Raw genomic sequence first — 21,945 nt, 5'->3', positions numbered from 1 at the left:
GTACAAAACATGGAAAGAAGGCACCTTGTTGAACTCTTTTTTTTTAAACAAATGTGGACTGAATTACCAAAACAAGGGGAGATAAAGTTAAGAAAACTATAAACCAATATTATTAATTCATATTGATCAAAGTCTTAAATAAATATTAGGAAAAAAAATCCTATAGCTCTTTTCTTTTTGAAACATTGCTCACCCTAATACGGTTGGATTTTATGCTAGTAATGTAAAATTGGTTCAACATTAGAAAAAGTATAAACACAATTATGTTAGTAACAAAATAACAAAACTACTAGCCATACCAATAGATATAATCTTCAAAAAATACAGCACTCAATTTTGTTAAAATGCCAAAATTACAGAACAAAAAAGAGACTTTTTTAATATAATAAAAGAAATCTGTCTAAAACCAAAAGCTAACATTTTTCACAACAGAGAAACACTGTAAACTTTCCCAATAATATAGAGCTCAAATTAGGATGTCCACTGTTTGCACTAATATCTAATATAGTATTATAAGTGCTAAATGCAACAACCTGACAAAAATAATTTGACTTAATGATCACAGGCAAAAGGGGGCAAATTGTTTCTGGATGTAGAGTGTATGATGGTTTCCTTAGAGAAAGCAAGAGAATAAGCAAAAATCGCTTCAGTGTAACAGTCAACTAGCAGAATGTAAAATAAATTCGCCAAATCATCAGGCTTTCTATGGATTGCTAACAAAACCCAGGGGGAAGAATTCCATTTATGACAACAACAAAATGCATTAATTATCTGAGAATTAACCTACCAAAACATATATGGACTTATGAAGAAAAACATTTTTTTTTTTACAGAAATAAAAGAAGACCTATATATTTTAAAAAGATCTTCAATATTTGTGGCTGAGGTAGTCCAAAATAGAAAAACAAATCTATGGATTTAGTGGTATAACAATAAAATTAAAAGAGATATTTTATAGAATTTGACAAAATAGTAACAAAATAGATAAAATTATTAGACAAAATAGTAAGAACATAGTAACAAGGTCAAGGATACCAATAATTAGAAAACAAAAAAAAAAAGGAGAAAGGAGTTTTGGTGTAAACAGATTTCAAATTAGACTACAAGGTAGTAATTATCAAAACTACCAGGAACTGGATAGAAAATATGAAAGTAAATAGTGGAAGATATAAGATAAATAAAACCATTTCAATGAACACAAGAACACAAATGTCTGGAGAAGACTTAGTTCAAAAAGAACTGGGAAGAGCAATCTAAAACTAGAAAGCAATCTAATTAAAAATATACTTACTTCAGTGTTTTGCACCTTATAGCAAAATCCATTCCATTCCCCTCCCGAGTCTGACTTACTAGGGGTATGTGGCACAGTGGCATGGGTGCTCACTGTGGAAGAAAAGGATCTGGGTTTGAATCCTTATTTTACCACTTACTACCCATATGACCTTGGGCAAATCTTTTAATCTTTTAGACTCAGCTTACCCCTTTGTAAAATGTGAAGATTGGATTAGATACCATCGAATGCTCCTTCCAGCTCTAAATCTATGAAAACATTCCTAGCTTCTTTAGGCTATCAAAATTAGCTGAAATTCAGAGAAAGGAGAAAAAAACCCCTCCATTTTATAAACACAATTTATACCCTCATCAAAACTGTCAATTTAAGAAAGTTGATATTTGGTACCACCCTTCCTTTCTATATTTGTCTCCCACCATGTGGTGCTGCAACTAGCCCAGGCACTCACTGTCCTCATGTCCCGAGTATCTCATGCAACCCTACTCTCTTCTTTACCATGCCTCAGTCTCTGAAAATTAGCTCACTCTTCCTCTTATTTCCCCCCATTTTAGAAGCCCTTAAAATAAAAGCTTTTGTTCCAGCAGGGAGATTGATTTTTAGCAGGGTGTTTAGGGGAAAGCATTAGATTATATCCATTCACATTAATTTATGAATGAATAATGACCCCTTTTCACAATCACTGTAATAGAATATAGCAACTGCAAACTGAAAAGCTTTGAAATGACCCCTTCAAGTCAATCTCCTCATGTTTCACTGTATACTGGGCATGGGCTCTACAAAAATTGGTTTAATTTCTTTATTGATCATGACAATTTTACTTTTGGTTTATACTTTCATAAAAGCATCATCTAGGATGTTTGCAGAGAAAGCAAGCATTCCTAGAATTAATGTTAATCAACCACCCACAGGCAGATGTTTTATTTAAACACCTACATTTTCTAACCTAGAGCAAGCAATCTTTTCCCTAGTATTGATGTTTCAATATGCATATGTGAATATGTGATAAAAATAGACATTTCATATGTAATATATACGTATAATTTAATCACATAAATCTGTGATATATATATATATATATATATATATATATATATATATATATATATATGTATGTAAACATATATGTGTATGGGAGGTGATTGTTGTGAATGGACAGATGGCTGGACTGGTGGTCGACCGGATGGGGTGGAGACCCTACAGGGTACCCTGGCAAGTTTAAAGGTGTGTCATAGACTAAGAAAGGTCAGGAAATTCTGCCCAAGAACAGATTTTTCTGAAAGAATTTGTGAGAGAAAAGGAATAGCTTAAAATACTTATGAAGGCATCCATTTTGGCTGTGTCCTTTTTTCCCCTAGAAGTGTGTATGTGTGTGCATGTGTGTAAGTGCATGTGTTTGTGTATTTGTGCATATAGATGTATGAGTGATGCATGAGCTGTCCAGCCTTAGGGGCTATTCCTGCAGTCTCCTGCACAAAAACAGTCACTGGGCATTTTGCCTGCATTAAGAAAAGCAAAACTGAGTTTGGGGAGAATAGTTTTTGAAAAGAGTCTGAAAATCAAAGCTGGTCAAAATGCCATTTTAAAAAGTAGAATCTTCTATTTTTAGATTCATGTAGGTGGGTTCATGTGTTGCAAATAGACATTTATGTTCAATGTAATTCATTTAATGTGCAAGGAAGTTACTAATTTCATGAAGAAATAAAGATCCTCAGAACACATAATTTCTCCAAACTCCACCCTGGTCTTAGCCTGGGGTGATTACTAACTCCTTTGGTGAGAAGATAATTTTATTTTAATTCTCATGCAATAACTGAATAACTTCTATACAAATGCCAGCTATCAATCTTTATGAGTGAATTATTGTCCTCACTATTAGGGTGTGGCAAAGCAAAGGATGTCATACTTTAGAAGCTATAAAGCGTCTTGGATGTAATTTTCTTCCAAAGCCATAATAAACATAAAAATCCTATTTTTTATGACTCAAGTGAACAATGTCTTTAAAAAACAGTGATAAAAGACTGTAACAAACCACACAGATTATTCTTTTTTAAAAAAAAGAAAGGGAAATTTTAAAAAAATACTTTTTTTCCCAGAAAAGAACCACTGGACACTTATCTGTATTGGTGCTTTGGTCTTTTGTTTTTCTTTTTCCTTTTTCCAACCAGTTTTTTCCCTCTTCTTTTAAGTAGAGATCCTAAAAATCTGTCACTCATGTAAAAGTGATCTTCAGTATGATGCTTTTTTAAACCTTACTTACAGTGTAACAAATTATTATGCACCAGTAAACTGAAATTTTCTCTCGGAGTCATTTAAAAATATCTCAGTTGTCTTTTCTCTATTTCAGAAATGTGCTGATTTTACTCATTTAAACACACGATGTGGTACTGAATACTCAGCTCTGAAACATCAATGTCGGGAAACGGATTGTGCCCAGAGTTAAAGAGCAGTGTCTTTCTTTATGAGGTTGATTGACGTTAATCCCTAGAGTTAATGTTTATCTCTGTGGGCATCCTAGGAGATATTTTCAGCAGTTGTAAACTGAGAGATAAGTTTCACTGATCAATAAGGAAGCTAAGCTGGCCTTGAAAACAATAATTCCCAACGTATTGGAACTAGGACAGCCTCTGGATGGATTCAGTGACACCTTCTCTCCCCTTCCTCTTCTAGCAGTGTGATGTGGTGTGTATTTGTTTATAAAATATTAGTGAATTGATTTTACTTGGGAGATTCTTATGATGTCCCTTGAGGTAAATGGAAATATTTTGCTTGCTTGTGGCTAAAACAGGGTCAGATGGTATAACTTCCAAAGCTCCATCATTCTCTGTTCTTTTTATTTTTAAATGATTTTTGGAGAAAGACATTCTGACTCTTTTGAATGGATGATACCTTCCTAAGATGTCCTCCTCTAAATCCAAGTCATTTGACCATTACCTGGATTTGAGGACTAGCTCCTGAACTTAGGTTCCATAGAGCAGTTTTGGACATTCCTTTTAGATCCTGTTTAAACAATAATATTCCAAATGAAATACTAACTGTTAAATGCTTCTCTGATAGAGAGAAAAAAATCAAAATATCTTCTAGAAATTAACTCTGCCCTAGAAAACTACATAACACCATTACGCAGGCTTGTCTGCCTCAATTTTCATATAATTTTTCTCGCAATTTGCACTTCAGTTCAATAAACATTTATTAAATTCCTATCATTTGAAAGGTAAGGAAAGCACTTTATAAACAATAAGGCATGATAGAAAGGCCATTTGTTATTATTATTATTATAATTATTATATTTTTAATCTAGTGCTAAACTACCAGAAAGTTTATAATTTACAAATTGACTAGAAATAGAAGGGCAACCTTTCTCAGTGCTTGTTGATACAGTGCTGGTCTCTGCAATCTGAGAAACTTGTCATAGGAATTAGAATGTCTGGCACCAATATTGGCCAAAACAAGTAACACTGATTACCAAAACAGGACGCTAATATACCAGTGCCACTTTGGATGTTTTTAAGGGTCTAGAAGTTCATTTTGTAAAACACACCTAAATGCTTAAATGTTTCCATAAAGGAAAATAGGATATAGAGGAATAGCAAACATACTATAAAATGTGATCGATCACTTTGGTTAAAGACAAAACAATATGCTAACTTTCAACTGAAGGGTTTTTCCTCCTTTTTTGAGAAATTGGATACCCTGTGATAAAAAGCTGCTAATAGGAGAACTAAATGTGTCTGTCCACTATTGTAAAGAAGGACAATTGGCTGGATGTTGCCTCTACACGTTTTTCTATTAATTTTATGCTATTTCCAGTAAGTTCTGGATTATTTTCTATTAATCATTGCTATTAGGAAGGAGTCTTCTGCTTGGCTTTTGGAAAATAAGATTTAGTCTATTTGTCTTTCCTAAAATATGTCAGTTGTTTTATAAACATTAAGTTTCTTTGTTTTCTTCATGTTTTACTGTTTAATTAATATTCACCCAAGTAGACTAGGAAAGCATGAGCTTTTTTGTAAAAAAAAAAAAAAAAGCAAAGTTGCTAGAGAAACCTACCATCCAAAGAAATGTTTTCATCAGGTTGTGGAAAGCTTTAGGTTTTATGGTTGGGGTAGCCAAAGATCGGTATAATTATGGTCAGTGAAATCAACAGGACATTTATGGGTGAGGCTAAAGGGAGTATTTGGTTTGGTTTCATACTGGGCAGTTGTATATGAGTAAAGAATGCTGCTCCTTACCAGATGGAGGCACCCTTTGTCTCTTGAAACCTTTAGGTAATTCTATGTGACTTTTAAACAACCAGCCAATTAAGTCAATTCTTTAAAAGAAAACAGTCAGGCTTGGACATCAGGGTGCCGATTCTGACTCTAGTATTTGTTAGTTGTGTGGCATTGAACAAGCAACTTAACCTCTCTGAGTTTCACTTCCTCATCTGTAAAATGAGAGTTGATTAGTTGGACTCCAAGGAATCTTTAAGCTCTAGCAGTTACAACATTATCTAAAACTTTCTATCTTATGTGACATAATCAGTCTTAGAGATGGAATATGAGAAGGGAAAGAGACCTCTGAGGCCATCTTGTCCAACTGTCTACATTCTACAAGTTAAGAAAGTGAGGCCCACAAAGGTTAATAGATTTGCCCAAGGTCACACAGTTAATACGTGGATTTGAATTGAGGACTTATGATTGATCCATTATCCTTTCTACTTATTACACTAATTCCCACACACCCTTATTTTCAGGGGCAGCTAGATGGCGCAGTGGATAGAGCACCGGCCCTGAAGTCAGGAGGACCTGAGTTCAAATCTGGCCTCAGAACAAACACTTGACACTTACTAGCTGTGTGACGGTGGGCAAATTATTTAACCCCAATTGCCTAAAACAAACAAACAAACAAACAAAAACCGGCCTTATTTTCTTCATCTGTAAGATGGATCAATAATACCAGCTAGTATTTATATGTCACTTAAAGTTTTACAAAGTATATGCAATCTCATTGGGTCCTCAACACAGCTCTGGGTAGTAGATGTTATTATGAGGTCCACTTTAAAGATAAGGAAGGTTATACAGCTTGTTTCATTGAAAAAGATGCTGATGTTGAGAAAGACTGAAGGCAAAAAGAAAAGGGGACAGAAGAGGATGAGATGGACAGAGAGGATTATGGAAGCAAAGAACATGAGATCGGACAGACTTTGGGAGATAGTGAGGAGAGAAGAGCCTGGCTGTGCTATGGTCCGTGGGGTCATGAAGAGTCAGACATAACTGAATAACAACAGTAACAGCAATTACAACAACAGGATTTGAACTTAGGTATTCCTGACTCCAAGTCCAGCACTCTATTCATTGCACCACATAGCTGAATTGAATAGGATTTTTGTAAAGGAAGTTTTTTTTTTCCCAGTAGCTAAAAGTGCTCTAGCGTTGTAAGTTATAGTTATTAATAATAATGTTTTGGGGGCTTTTATTAATTTTTAATCAAGTTGGGTATCTGGTAGGAGAGTATATTATTTTATTTTTAATTCTATTTGATTGAGTTTGCACATGCTGCAGATATGAAAATTTTCTTTCTTCTATCTTATCCTTTTGGCATCTGAATCTCATTCTGACATGTAAGGATTTTTTTTCCCCCAAAGAGCTTATTGTTAATTTGGAACAAATAATCCCTCCTTCATGATGTATGTACTCTGCTCCTCTGTTCTCATCCTTATCAATAGGTTATCATTGACATCCCGTTTGGGATTTGTTAGCTTGCTCCCTGAAAGCTTCTAAAACTTCTGTCTCATAAATACAACCTGTACAAGCTTCCTTTTTTCAAGATCTCATTTTCTTTAGTGCTTCATGGTGAAAGGCTAGTTTTAGGGCCATAACTTAGAAATCGTTTCTTCTTAATAAATCATTGTGTCTTGACATTTGACCCTCCAACCATTCATCATAACTGATTCCTTCTCTCCTCCTTCTCCAATTGAGTTTCTCCCCAAACATGTTACCCTGTACTCAGAGCTTCCAGATTAAGGGTAGCTTAGTTGGTGAATATGAGTTTTTAAGGAACCTCTTAATAATACTGATATTGAGTAACAAGACAAGCCCTATGGCCTTGGAGAGACATGTTAAAATTTGACTGTTATAATATGAGATTGTTATGTTTGGGGGAGTATAATCTAACTGAATTACAGCCGAATCCATGGAAAAATAAGGCATGTTATTTCAGGCTTCTTCTGCAATTTTGTTTGTAATGAGTTTGTGAGCTAAAGTTTCCTACCTAAAACATAGTCCAAATCATCCTAGGGTGTCCCTGAATTTAGCTTGTGATCTATTTTTTGAACAATCTTCCCCTGGAAGGGAAATAACTTGATCATTTCCCCTCATTTTCAAAATCCAACCAGGGTTATTAGTTTTGACTTAATGAAGAGAATAGTTGGTGGGAATGAGCCAGGCTTAGAGACACCAAAGAAAGAGTTTGGGACCATGAAAAAAACTAGTGGTGGGGATCAAATATATGCAACTAAGCACTTTTCATATTTTGCATAAAACAATTTGATGCCATTTTTTTAAAAAGGGGAAAAAGTAATATTTCAGACATCCTAAGAATAATGCTTAAACCACAGATTCTGTAAAAAATGAACTGCATAAGCTATTAGTAGCTGTACGCGTCATAAACACCTTAGGCAAGAAAATCAGATACGAATACCAAACACAGCTCAGGCCCATCAGTCTGCACGGAACTCTAGCTCTGCAATTTCATAAGATAAATGCCTGTGCTGTTTTAAGATGATGAAACTACAGCTGGGACGAATCTTTGTATTTTTCACCAGTGATTTAATAAAGGCTAGCTCAGTATAAATATTGAAAGGCCACTCTAAAAGCTTTTTTGAGTTGAGAGTGGAAATGCATTGGAACCTTTTCTTGTAAATTGATTGTACCCAAAGTTCCGATTAGTCCATGCCTGGAAGAAAGACATTTTCTAAGTCATGGACTCTAAACATTCCGTATAACACAGTGAGCTTTTTTTTTTTTTAAACATGGTGTTGGGAGAAGCAAGACCCTCTGAATTAGCCCTGAGATCAGGAAGCACAAAGCTGGCTTTAATCTTCTTCAGATTGGCCACTAAGTGCAGATCTGCCTGGCTTGGGAGAGAAAAGCTAGGAAATTAGTGTTGTGAACTATACTGTCTCCTGCTCTTTATTCCTCATCAAAATGCCTGCAGTTATATGGTAGTGAAATCTGCCTCTAGGTTTATGTTTTTTTCCTCTAAAGGCACAGTACATACATACATACATACATACATACATACATACCACATACATATCTCTAGCTCTAGCTCTACCTCTGTCTCTCTGGCTATATCTATATCTCTCTGTGTATGTAGCTCTGTATGTATATCTATATCCATATCTATATCAATATCTGTACATATATATGTATACATATGTATCTATGTGTGGATATCTATATTACTTATATGTAGATGTAGATCTATTTATATATCTCTTGCCCTCTCCCCTCAATCTTTACATAATCATGAGAGATGAGACTGCCTGTCTTTTTGGAGGACATCCACCAAGGGACATCATCTGAGACTCCCAATGAACACCCCTTCTATCCTCCCCACCCTTTACACTCAAAGGAAGAAAACATTGTTGTAGTTATATGTCTTTTGGGTTTAGGCTAGTGACCCTGGGTCACTGCCCTGGCTCCCTTTGGCAAACAAACTATAGAAATCCTTCCAAGATTAATAGCCGTGTGTGTGTGTATGTGTGTGTGTGTGTGTGTGCATGTGTGCACACATGCGTGTGCATATGTGTGTAGGGGTGTATGGGTTGTGCGTTTTTGTCAGTTGTCATAAATGGGTAATAGAGAACAATTAACAAATGGTAAGGAGGGGCATTTATAAATTTTTATGGGAGGAGGGGAGCAAAATAGAAAAGCACCCTGCTGGTCACCCTCACTCTGGTCTTTCCCCCTTTCTAACTCTTCCATGGGGCTACCATACCTCAGACTCCAGCCCGTGATCTTTGCCACCCCCTCCACCAGGCCCTCCTGACTCGAATGATTTCCTTCTGGGCCACATTCACAGGTCGCCCTCCTTTCAGTAGGCGGGTTCCCTCCCCAGAGCAAGGCTGCTCATTTCCTCAGTGGATTAACTGGGCCCGGGCTGAAACAGAAGCTTGTGCCCCCTCCATTCTTTACACAACCTGGTGTTAAAGGCTGACCTTTCACCCCCAGAGATTCTGGGGATTAAGGCTGCTTTTAAGTCCCGCTCCAGTTACTAATCCACCACTTTCACTTGATGTTAAATAAGCACTTCCTGACTTACCCTTTAAATCCTGTAAACATAATAAACCAGAGTTTAACCTTTACCTTTGGATTTCCCCACTATCTCTTGCACTATCAAATAAACTGTGTAAGGGACTGGGAAGAGAAAGCTAATAAGTGATATCCTGGTTTTTTTTTTTCTCTCTCCCTGCAATGGGACATGTAACAAAACATTACAATATTTAATATTTTCAAGTTAAATAGTTGTGACTGGGCACCAAGAGCCTTCAGACTGGTCAAATAAGGGATATTTTAAGAGTACATATGGTTTTCTTGAGACAATGAAACAGATGGGCTTGGGCCCCCCCCCTTTTTTTAATAATTGGAGCCATTAAAAAGAGGAATATACTTATGCAGTTTGAAGGAATCGAAATCTTTCATTCTTACATCTCAAGCTGGAGCCCCTGGCGATACCAACCCATGTGCCCTTTTAAGATTTTGTTTTTGTAATTAGGAGAACCAGTAGGGGTACTGTGAACATGCTTCTAGACAGAAGATGATGATTTAGATAAGCTTTTCTCACGTGCTGAAAGTAGGAATGAAGGTGTAACAACTGCCCTCTGCTATCTCCCACTGCTTCACAAGGGTCAGGGGTCTTCCTTGGACTTCCCTTCTTAGAGTTTGATTACAAAGATTTCCATAAACTATTACTTCACTGTTGCTTGCACTGTTATGACAGCTTGTACAACACCTTGACTAAAATGATGCAGTCTTTTGCATGTAACGGAATAAGGCACCATCATAAGCTTTGTTATGTTTGGCATTCTGGAATGAGCCTGAGATAAAAATTTAATTTAGTCTCCAGGACTTGCAGAGTATGAACTTTTAGAACTAAGAAAAACGTTTACCAGATAGATTGGCCAGGAAGGCAGGGGGCTATGGTGGATAGAGCTCTGGATTTACAATCAGGGAGACCTGAGTTCACATCCTACCTCTGACATGTACTAGTTGTCTGGCCTTGGGCAAGTCACTTAACCTGTCAGCCTCAGTTTCTTCATCTGTAAAATGGGGATGATAACAGGAACTACCTCACAGAGCTGTTATGAGTACCAAATGAGACCAAATACATATAGCATAAAATAAATGTTAAGTGTTATTACCTGAGGGAGTCTTATCATGTTAATTGTCATTCTCATCCTCACTTTTCTCCCCCTGAGGAAAAATCAAAGATGGCCTTCAATAAGAGGTCATTGTCACAAGGGAGCCAGTGTAGCAGAGAGCAACGTGGGTAGTCATGCCAGCTTTTCCATTTATTGGTGTGTAACCTTAGGCAGGTCATTTAAATCTCTCAGGAACTCAATTTCCTCATCTTCAAAATTAACTTAACAAATACTTGCTAGCCACCTTCTGTGAAAACATTAAAATGCTAGGTTTTAGGGGAAGAAGCAAAGATCAAGTAAGAGTCAGGTACTGCCTTCAACCAATAAACAATTTTCAAGGGCCAGGTACCATGTAAGGTGCTGGGTAAGAAAAAGAAAGAGAGACCCTGGCCTCAAAGTGCTCACAGTTTAAATGGTGAGGATGGTATGCACCCTACCTGCCCCTATATGTTGGCTGAATCAAAATTTATTAGAAACTATATGTTCAGGGTATTCTGTTTTGTTTCATTTTGTTTTTGATAAGAACGTGTGATTTTATTGGTGTAGGGAGCTCCTGATGATGAAGATGCTCTAGAGATGGGAAACTGTTCTGAATTTCTATTCTTAGAGAGCTGCCTGTGGCACTGAAACATTCAGTGTCACATCGCCAGTGTCAGAGGTGGGATCAGAACCCAGCTCTTCCTGTCTTCAAGGCCTACCCTCTATTCACCACACATACTGCCTCTCATGTGATTGATGGAGTAGAACTTAGAAGAAAAAGTGATTGTTTATGACAATCCTTTTGGTTTGAGTGGTGATTGTAGTAGGCCTAGACCCTGAAGGCTATCAGGGGTGGGGAACCTGGGGCCTCAAGGCCACATGTAGCCCTCTAGTCCAAACAGTCAAAAGGTCAAAGGGCTGTACTTGAGGACCTAAGGACTGCACTTGAGGACCTAGAAGGCCACATGTGGCCTTGAGGCCGCAGGTTCCCCACCCCACTGTAGGCCTTCAGATAAATTCAAAAATCTCACATGTGGCAGGCTATCTGTTTTCTGCGGACTGAACCTGTCCCCTTCTACATAACCCCCTCACTATGCGATTTTCTGAAACTTTCCATACCTTGTGCTTATATTCTCTATTTAGTTCAATGGGGCTTCCTTCCAGGTAACACCTAGCATCTTGTTTCCTGTCACATTACATATGGAAAAGAATGATATCCTATTCCTTCCCTTTAAAACGCATGACCTTCTACTGGCTCATTGAGCTAAGCCAATTACAGCCAAGCATCCATGAGGAAGAATGATTGAGGGTTTGGCACAGCTGAGTGTACCATTTGAGGCTTGCCTCTGAAGGACCATTACTGACCCTCTTCCTTCTCCTTCTGTGGCCCCCAGAGCATTACATTGGAAACTTGAATGACTCACCGTTCTGGGGACAGAGGACAGTTTTAACCTACACTCTAAACTCTTCTTGTTACCTCTTCTTGTGCTCCTGCCTTTAGGGATTTTATTTTAGACCCCAAACTTCCCTTTGTATATGAACAAATGTTGTAAAAAAATATTTTACTGCTTTATTCACCACTTATATTTTTATAAGGACTTACCTTCCTCAACCCTCTTCCTCCCTCACCCCTTACCGTGTCCCACTATATTTCTTTTATGTACTTAGTACAGCAAATATGAATGACTAGACTAGTATCCTGTCCTCATATTGTTCTTTTTCCCATAGTTAAGGTCCTTATAGCCCCTACTAGCAATTCAGACAGTAGATGGGAAGTGATAGAAACAAGGAATTCTGGATCAATAGCTTCAGTGGCTTAGTGCCTTTTCCTCCTCTGACTTTGTACCCTGGTTAGTTGCCTTCTTGATATATTCATTGAGGCCAAACTTCCTTATTATGTCCCAATTCCAAGATGTGGACACCTGCATCAAATTAATTCTTTATGTTTAAATGCCTACATCAGTTCTCTAACCAGTGCCCAACTTCCTCTGGGACTGGGCTACTTCTGTTCCTTTCATAGGATCATAGTTCTAGAGCTGGAAGGGACTTCAAAAGCCACTTAGTCCAACACATTTACTTTACAGGTGAGGAGAGTGGAGCCTAGAGGAGTCAAGTGATTTACCCAAGATCACAAAGGTTGTAAGCATCAGAGGAAGAATTAGAACCTAGCTCTTCTGACTCCAGAATCAATATTTCTACTGTTCTATACTGACTCTAAGGAAGTATCTCATATCTGTTTCTAAGTCTTCGTGATGAAAACCATCTGCCTGCTTAAACAGCTACTTGCTGTTCCTGCCAGGCCCACCTGATGGACACCTGACCCAGTCACCTGTACTGTCCTGAATAGCTTTGTCAAGTATTTGACACTTAGACATCCTTAGTGTGGTCGACTTTGCCCTGATTCGATTTTAGCTGTGGCAAATTAGGGGAAAAGAATTACAAATCTACAAAACCTATGAAGACCTTTAATGGGGCTAATGAAATGATTGATGTGAAAAAAATTGAAAGAGCGTAAAGTCCTATTGAAATATGAAGTATTTAGAATTAACTCTAAACCAATTACTTTACAAATTGAATGCAGACAGCCCCTACAAGTAAGGTAGCATTAAATCATAGATGTTAGAATTAGAAAAGACCTCATAACTATACATCATCCAATCTGGGAATCAAAAGTCCAAGGCCTAAGGATTCCTCGACTGCTTACCTCCTCCCAAGGTCTCTACTGCAGAAAGCTCAACTCCGATGGACTGGCCATGTTTTTTGAATGCCAAACCTACACTTGCCAAAAAGACTATTTTATGGAGAACTTACACAGGGCAAGTGCTCAGTGGTCAGAAGAAGCGATACAAGGACATTCTCAAGGTCTCTTTTAAGAACTTTGGAATTGTGTGACATGGGAGACACTGGCACAGGACTGCTCAGAAAGGCAGGCCTGCATGAGAGAAAGTGCTGCCAGAATTGAAATAGCTCAAAAGAATGCGAGATGCTCAACTTCAGAGAATCCACCCCAAATGTTCACATGGCCTATTTGTGCCTGACCTGTGGTAGAGGCAGTCTGAGCTCATATTGGTCTGATCAGCCACAGTCAGACACACTGTAACTTGACTCTAGCATAGTTATATCATTTTGGTCCTCTTTGAGAATAAAGGCCAACAACAAACATCCTCCCGAGGTACATCATGCTGCTATTTTCCCTCTCTCTCTTTTTTTTGTTGTTGTTGAGACAAACATGCAATTTAACTAATGTCTCATAACTAGAAACAAAGATATAAATAGTAGTATAACTAGGTAAGTGCAATAAATTTAAAAATGCAGTTTGAACCTGAGACCACTATTCTAACGCACTATGTTGATTTTACATATGAGGAAGATAAGTAAAATGAGCAATTCAGGATTACTAGATTCTACAGGAACTCGATCAGATCCATTAGACTGGAAGCTTCTTGAGGGCAGGGACTATCTTTTGCCTTTCTTTGAATCTCTGGCACTTAGCAGTGCTTGGCACATAATAGGTGCTTAATAAATGTGTATAGACTGATAAGCAGACATTTATTACACACCAAATTATGTTCAAAGCACTGTGGTAAGCACTGGGGATGCAAAGATGAAAAACAATATAGCTCTCTTCCTCAAAGGGATTACATCTAATAGGGGCATAAAGACACATGCACAAATAAAGATGCAAGGTAAAATATATAAGGTAAATGAGAGATTCAGGCAAGTTGACCTAAAAATATTTAAGGAAGGAGATACCACTTTCAACTGAGTGGATTTAGGGAAGGCTTTGGGGGTATATAGGACCTGAGCTGAGCCTTGAAAGAAGAGAATTTTAATAGGTAAAGAGGAAGAAATGTGCATTCCAGGCATGAGGGACAGACTTTACAAACAGAATTCATGGAGGTGGGAAAATGCAGGATGAGAGAAGAAAATAGTTGTCTAGTTTGAATGGCACAAGAGAGTGGGATGAGGAATAGAATGAAGTAACATTGGTAGGCTGGGCTGGTTAGGCACACAGTAGAGGCAGAATATTGCCTGATTCCTAGTCCATAGCTTAGTTTGTTAGATTATGCCATCGCTTTCTACACCACTCTGAATATACCCAATGACTTTCTCAGTGAATTAAATAGTACTTTCATAGTCATCAGGTCATAGATTTAGCCCTGGAAAGGACCTTAGAGCCCATTAAGTCATTTACAAGTAGTTTAACAAATGAACAAACTGAGGTTGAAAGAGACTAAGTGACTTAGGGACACACAACTAGTAAATGTCCAAGAGAGTATTTGAACCCAGATCTTCTTAACTCCAAGTCCAGAGACACCATGTTGCCTCTCCTGGTCACTGGATAACAATGATCTCCTCTGAGTCCAAAAGTGGTTGGACATAATAGCAGCCAGAAAAATTTGATCAAGTTCATTCATTCAATTAACAAGTTTTTATTGAGCATGTGGGAATGAGAGGCTTTTATGAGAGTATCTGGAAGTGACCCGAGATCGTCTAGTTTAACCTTCTAATTTTATAGCTAAGAAAACTCAGGCTAAGAAAAGATTAAAATGGTAAATGTTAGCGGAACTGTGGGAAGACAGCCACACTAATAAAGTCTTGGTAGAAATTGTGCATTCATTTAGCTATACTGGAATTATTCAATATTTTATACCCTTTGACCTAGTGATACCTCTCCTAGGCACAAATTCTGGGGAAGTGAAAGACAGAGGAAAAGGTTACAGATATTAAAAAAAAATTATAGCAATACTTTTTGTGATAGCAAAGGACTAGAGACAAAGTGGATCCCTGTCTACTGCAGAATGATTGAAGAATTTGAGGCACAGAAGCTTAATGGAATGTTATGCTGTAAGCAATGACACATATGAAAAATTCGGAGAAACTTGGGAATACTTGTGTGAATTGATAAAGAGAGAAGTAAGCAGAACCCAGAAGATAATCATATAATAGCATAAAGGAAAACAATTTTGAAAGATACTGTAACTGATCAATTCAATGACCAATAATCATTCCAGAGGACTAATGTTGTCTGCCTCTTGCTTCTCAGCAAAGAGATAATGAACTATAATAGGTACAGAATTGGCATGCACAGGTATAGGTAAATAGGATATAAATGTGTAGGTTAATAAATACATAGGACAATGTATTTACTTGGTTGAACTGTCATATAGTATATCACATTCCATATAATTTTATATATGATTTCTATATCATGTGTAATGTGTATTTTTGTATATTACACACATATACATATGTATTTTACAAAGGAGGGCAATAAAGTGTTTAGGAAATGTCAGCCATTTTTAAAAAGAGAGGGTCTAGGAAATATTTACATTTGCCAAAATAACAACAACAACAACAACAACAACAACAACTAAAATCAGGCTTTGAAAAGCTAAGCGATTTTCCTAAGATCATTTAGGTATTATGTAGCAGTGCCAAGATTTGAATCCAGTTCTTCTGATTCCACACCCAGGTCTTTTCTCACTAAATCATACTATGTAGCAAACTTTCCATTATATAATAAAGGAGATTGAAAGAAAATGTTAAGATTTACTTCTCTAGTTGTTTATGCACTAGTTAGAGATAACATTAATGATGATGATGATAGCCACAACTGGTATTTGTAAAGTGCTTTAAGGATTATAAAGTGCTTCACATGTGTCATCTCATTTGACTTTCATAATAATCTTGTGAGGTAGACATTTGAAATCATTATTAATCCCTGCTTTGCAGATGAGGTAACTGAGACTCAGAGAAATTCAATGACTTAGCTATGGTCACACAGCTTGACCATTTTGGTGGATATAAGACATATGTGTATATACATAATATATATATGCATTTTATACACACACACACACACACACACACACATATATATATATATATATATATATATATATATATATATATATATACATACGTATATATATCCATTAAATAAAAATTAAAATCACCATATGTGTCAGGCCCACAATATTTAAGACTAGACATGAGCCAAGATGGCAGAGTAGAAGGAAATGGTATAACTCAGCGCTCTCCCTCAAAGATCTACTCTAATGAAGATCTAGGAAGATAACCAGAACAAGTCCTGATTGGGAAATACAAAGAAAAATCATAGTAAGTCATTCTTCTACCCTTGTTGGCATAGGGAGACAGACAGAGAGCTCTGGGGACACTGGTAAAAGGATCTGGCCAGGAAGGCACCTTGCAGAGCTTTCTAGAGTCAGGGCTGAATTGGGACCTGTGGCCAAAACCTAGGGTGAGAAGAGGTTGAGGATCTAACAGGGATGAGATTGATGCTGTGTAGGGAACAGGAAAAGGAGCCAATTGGTAGCTCTCTCATTCCTACTCTAGAACTGGATTACAAATCCAATATGAACTAGGGGCAATGGGGTGGTGGATGGAAGCAAGCATTTAAGTGCCTACCATGTGCCAGGGACTGTGCTGAGTTTTACAAATATTAATCCAATTTAACACTCATCATAACCCTGGGAGATATGTGCTGTTATTATCCCCATTTTACAGTTGAAGAAACAGACGAAAGTGACTTGCCCAGGGTTACACAGCTAATAAATGTCTTATACCAGATTTGAACTTAGGTCTTCCTGATGCCAGGCCCAGCTCTTGATCTACTGTGCTAGCTAGCTACCTCAGAGGAGGGATCTGTGCTTAAGGATGATGCGGTAGGGAAAGGAGTGGTCAAGGGCCAAGGTTGTGTACTGGGCAAGGAAAAAGGACAGAAATGAATTGCTGCTGAGCTCTGATCCCAGAAAAGGGTCTTGGATTCAATCCCCAATGACATCTGAGGCCTAGAGTTGAATAACTAGGGCAGGTAGCTCAATCCAAGGGGGAGAATTTAATTCTGTCATTCTGAACCTTCAGAATCTGCCAGCTAGATGAAGTGGGCTGGAGTCAGAAGCAATCTGATGGAGCTTTAATCAGGGCCAAGTCCACAATTCTGTCACCCAGACTCAAACCAGAATGAGGAAATTTCACAGCTCAGTTTAAAAAGGCAGCAATCAGATTTTACCTTAGGTGACTTAGGGTATACTGAAAGCTTGCATGTCCTTGAGCTGAGCCATCCCTGAAATCCTTAAAACATACAGTAATCAATATTTAGAGAAACAGCAGCAGGACCTAAGAGAATTCAAAACAGTACTACTCAGGGTCCAGACATTCCCTACAAAAACTCACAGAACCTGGTCCTAACACAAATTCCCAATTTGAGAAGTAAGAATGGAAGAATGAGTGACCCAAAAAAAAAAAATCCTATCATAAACATGGTGTCCTTGTTTGTCCTTCACTCTCAAAGAGGACCAATGACATCATGAGGGTGACGTCTTGACAGGTAAGTGAATTAGATTTGAGTGAGGCAGAGCTGTTCCAGAATCATTGGAGTCCAATGGCAAGACAAAGGTCAAGACAACTTGGCAAACAGCTACTACTAGAGTGAGGGGTAGTAGGGGCTTCATTTTAAACTCCGAGATGGGCTATAGATTAGTGTTCCCTCCTCTTGGCATTCCATGGTGACATGGATGCCCAAGACCCAAACTCAGAAAAGAATTACTCCAAAACATCTGAAAACAAAACCTCAAAGAAAAACACAGGTTGAACTAGCCAAAATTCAGACCAAATTCAGGTCAAAGAAAATATATTGTCAGCAGCCAGAAAGAAAGAATTCAAATACTGAGAAACCATAGTCAGGATCACACAAGATTTAACAGCTACAACAATAAATAAATGGAAAGCTTGTAATACAATATGTATTCCAAGAAGCAAAAGATGTAGCCTTACAACCAAGAATAATTTACCCAGCAAAATTGAGTATGATCCTACAGGAAGAAAATGGGCCTTTAATGAAAAAAAGGGACTTCTGAGAATTCTGGCTGAAAAGAATAGAACAGAGAGAGAGAGAGAGAGAAAGAGAGAGAGAGAGAGAGAGAGAGAGAGAGAGAGAGAGAGAGAGAGAGGAGAGAGAGAGAGAGAGAGAGAGAGAAAGAAAGGATGAACCAATCATTGGATGGTATTATGGATGAAGTGTTTACATGATAATAGAAGGAGATGATACAAGAATCCTCTCAGAACCTTTATGCCACCAGGCACCATAGAGTAAGTCCTAACTCATAGGGCTCATAAAACAGAGGGCCTGGGGGTTGTTTTTTATGTCTGGTGATCTAAGAAGAAGAAAGGAAAGAAGACTTTCTTGATTCTCTTTAATATAGTGTCTTCCCTATGAGATTATCTCTAATTTATCCTGTATAGATGCTGTTTATATATGGTTGTTTACATGTTCTCTCTCCTATTAAATTACAAGTTCCTTGAAGGCAAGGACTGCTTTTTGTCTTTCTTTTATGTCCTTAACACAGTGCCTGACACATAACAAGTACTTTAAAAATGTTTTTTGACCTGATTTAAAGAATACACTAGAGAAAATAAGGGAAAAGAAGATTGAGGAAAATTATCTCACATAATCAGAGTATGCAAGTAAAAGACTATATAAACCAGGAAGGGGAATGAGTGACACTTAAATATTGCTTTCACCTGAACTTGTTAAAGGATGATGGAATATACACACATAGAGTTAAATGCAGAAATATATTTTATTCAATAAATAGGAAGGAATTGGAAAGGAGTTAGAAGAGGAATAGGAAGGAGGTAATTAGAGATGGATTAATCATAAATAAAACAAACTCTAACTTTGGAGGGTGAACTGAAGAGGAGTTTTAAATGAAAGAAAGTAGAAGGGGTAAGTACCTATAATTAGGCTCTTGTAGAAGAGGGTAAAGAAGCAGAACCAAATTGATCAAACAGAATATTAGTACTGAGTATACTCCTCACCACCTTCTTTTCTGTAAAGAAGTAGGAAGCAAAGGGTCAAAAAAAGTATGATAGAAGACAGAGGGAAATATAATTAACAATCATCATTGTGAATGTGAATTGGATGAATTCACCCATGAAATGGAAGAGAGTAGCAGAATGGATTAGGAAGCAGAATTCAAGAATATCTTGTTTATAAGAAACACATTTGAAATATAAAGATTCACACAGAAGAGGCTAGAGCAAAATCTATTATAATTCAGCTGAAATATATTTAAAAAGCAGTGGTAGCAATCACAGTATCTGACAAGGCAAGAACAAAAGTAGACTTCATTAAAAGAGATAAACAGGGAAACTGCATTATACTAAAAGGTACAAAAGACAGTGAATTCACATAAATTCTTTATATATATATATACCACATGGCATAGCATCTGAACACTTAAAGGTAAAGCTAAATGATAACTCATGGAGAGAGATAGTCAGTAAAACTGTTATTAGTGAGGAACCTCAATGTACCTCTTTTACACCTATAACATTTTATTTTTATTTTTAAAATATTTTATTTTTTCCAATTACATATAAAAATATTTTAACATTCATTTAAAAAATTTTTGAGGTCTAAGTTCTCTCCCTCACTCCCCTCACCCATCACTGAGAAGGCAGGCAATTCAATATAACTTATACATGTTCAGTCATGCAAAGCATATTTCCATGTTAGTCATATTGGGAAAGAAAACACAGACCTAAAAACCAAACCAAAACCGAACAAAAAACCCCCAAAACACAAAAACCAACAACCCCCCAAAAATAAAGTTAAAAAAAGTGTCTTTAAGTCTACATTCAGACTCCATCAGTTTTTTCTCTGGAGGTGAATGGATTTTTTTTTTAATCACAGGTCCTTTGGAATTTTCTTATATCATATTGCTGAGAATAACTAAATCACTCACAGTTAACAATTGTACAGTATTGCTTTTACCATGTATAGTGTTCTCCTGATTCTGTTCACTTCACTTTGCAGCAGTTCATGTAAATCTTTCCAGGTTTTTCTGAAAGAATCATGCTTGTCATTTCTTATAGCACTACAGTATTCCATCACAAGCATATGCCACAACTTATTCGGCTATTACCCAATTGATGAACGTTCTTTCAATTTACAATTTTTTTTTGCTACCCTAAAAAGAGCTGCTATTAATATATTTGTTCATATAGAGTCTTTTCCTTTTTCTTTGATCCCTTTGGGATATAGACCTAGTAGTGCTGGGTCAAAAGGTATGCATGATTTTATAGTTCTTTGGGCATTATTCCACATTGCACTCCAGAACAGTTGGATAAATTCACAACTCCACCAAGTGTCTCAATTTTCCCACATCCCCTCTAATATTTGTTATTTTTCTTTTTTGTCACATTGGCCAATCTGATAGGTGTAATGTGGTATCTCCAAGTGGTTTTAATGTGCATTTCTCTAATCAATAGTGATTTAGACAATTCTTTCATATGATTACAGATAGGTTTGAGTTCTTTGCTAGACAAAATTTAAATAAAAAATAAACAAGAAAGAAGTTAATGAGCTGAATTAGAATTTTAGAAAAGTTTGATATGATAAATCTCTGGTAATTATTGAATAGGAATAAAGGGAGTACATACATACCCATATATGTATACATACATATATATGTATGCATGTGTGCGTATATATATGTATATGTATCTATATCTATATATATCTTATGGTATATTTTATGAAAATTGTCTGTGTATTAGGGCATGAAAACCTCACAGATAAAGAAAAACATAAATATTAAACACATCTTTTACAGATCCCAAAAGTGCAATAAAAATATATATTCATTAAAGGGCTATTGAAGAAAGAATTAAGAAATAATTAGAGACTAAATAACAGTCCTAAAGAATTGGTGGGCAAAGAACAAATCACAGGAAAAATAGGTAATTGTATTAAATATAATGACAACAATGAGACAACACAGCAATATTTTGGGGAATTAGCCAAAGCAATCCTTGGTGGAAAACTCTAAAGACTTTCATCAACAAAAGAGAGAAAGAACAGATCAATGAACTAAGCTTGCAACTAAGAAAACCTAAAACCCAACAATTTTTAAAACCTCAATTAAATAACAAAATAGAAAATTTGAAAATCAAAGCACATTAACAAAAATGAAAATAAAAACCCTATTGAATTAGTAAATAAAACTAGAAGCTTTAAAAACTAAATTTAAATCTAATTTGATGTGATAAAGGAAAGAGGAAAACCATATTACCAATATAAATAAAATTGAATTCACATCAAATAAAGAAGAAATAAAGGAAATTATTAGAAACTATCTTGCCCAACTATATGCTAATAATTGATTACCTAAATGAAATGTTTGATATTTATAAAAATATAATATTCCCAGATTAACAGTGCAAGAAATAAATAACAAATCAC

Source organism: Phascolarctos cinereus, unplaced genomic scaffold, assembly GCF_003287225.1.
Source record: "Phascolarctos cinereus isolate Bilbo 61053 unplaced genomic scaffold, phaCin_HiC Scaffold_726;HRSCAF=1367, whole genome shotgun sequence".
NCBI lineage: Eukaryota > Metazoa > Chordata > Mammalia > Diprotodontia > Phascolarctidae > Phascolarctos > Phascolarctos cinereus.
The sequence above is the reverse complement of the archived record's forward strand: the minus strand, read 5'-3'. Positions refer to the sequence as shown.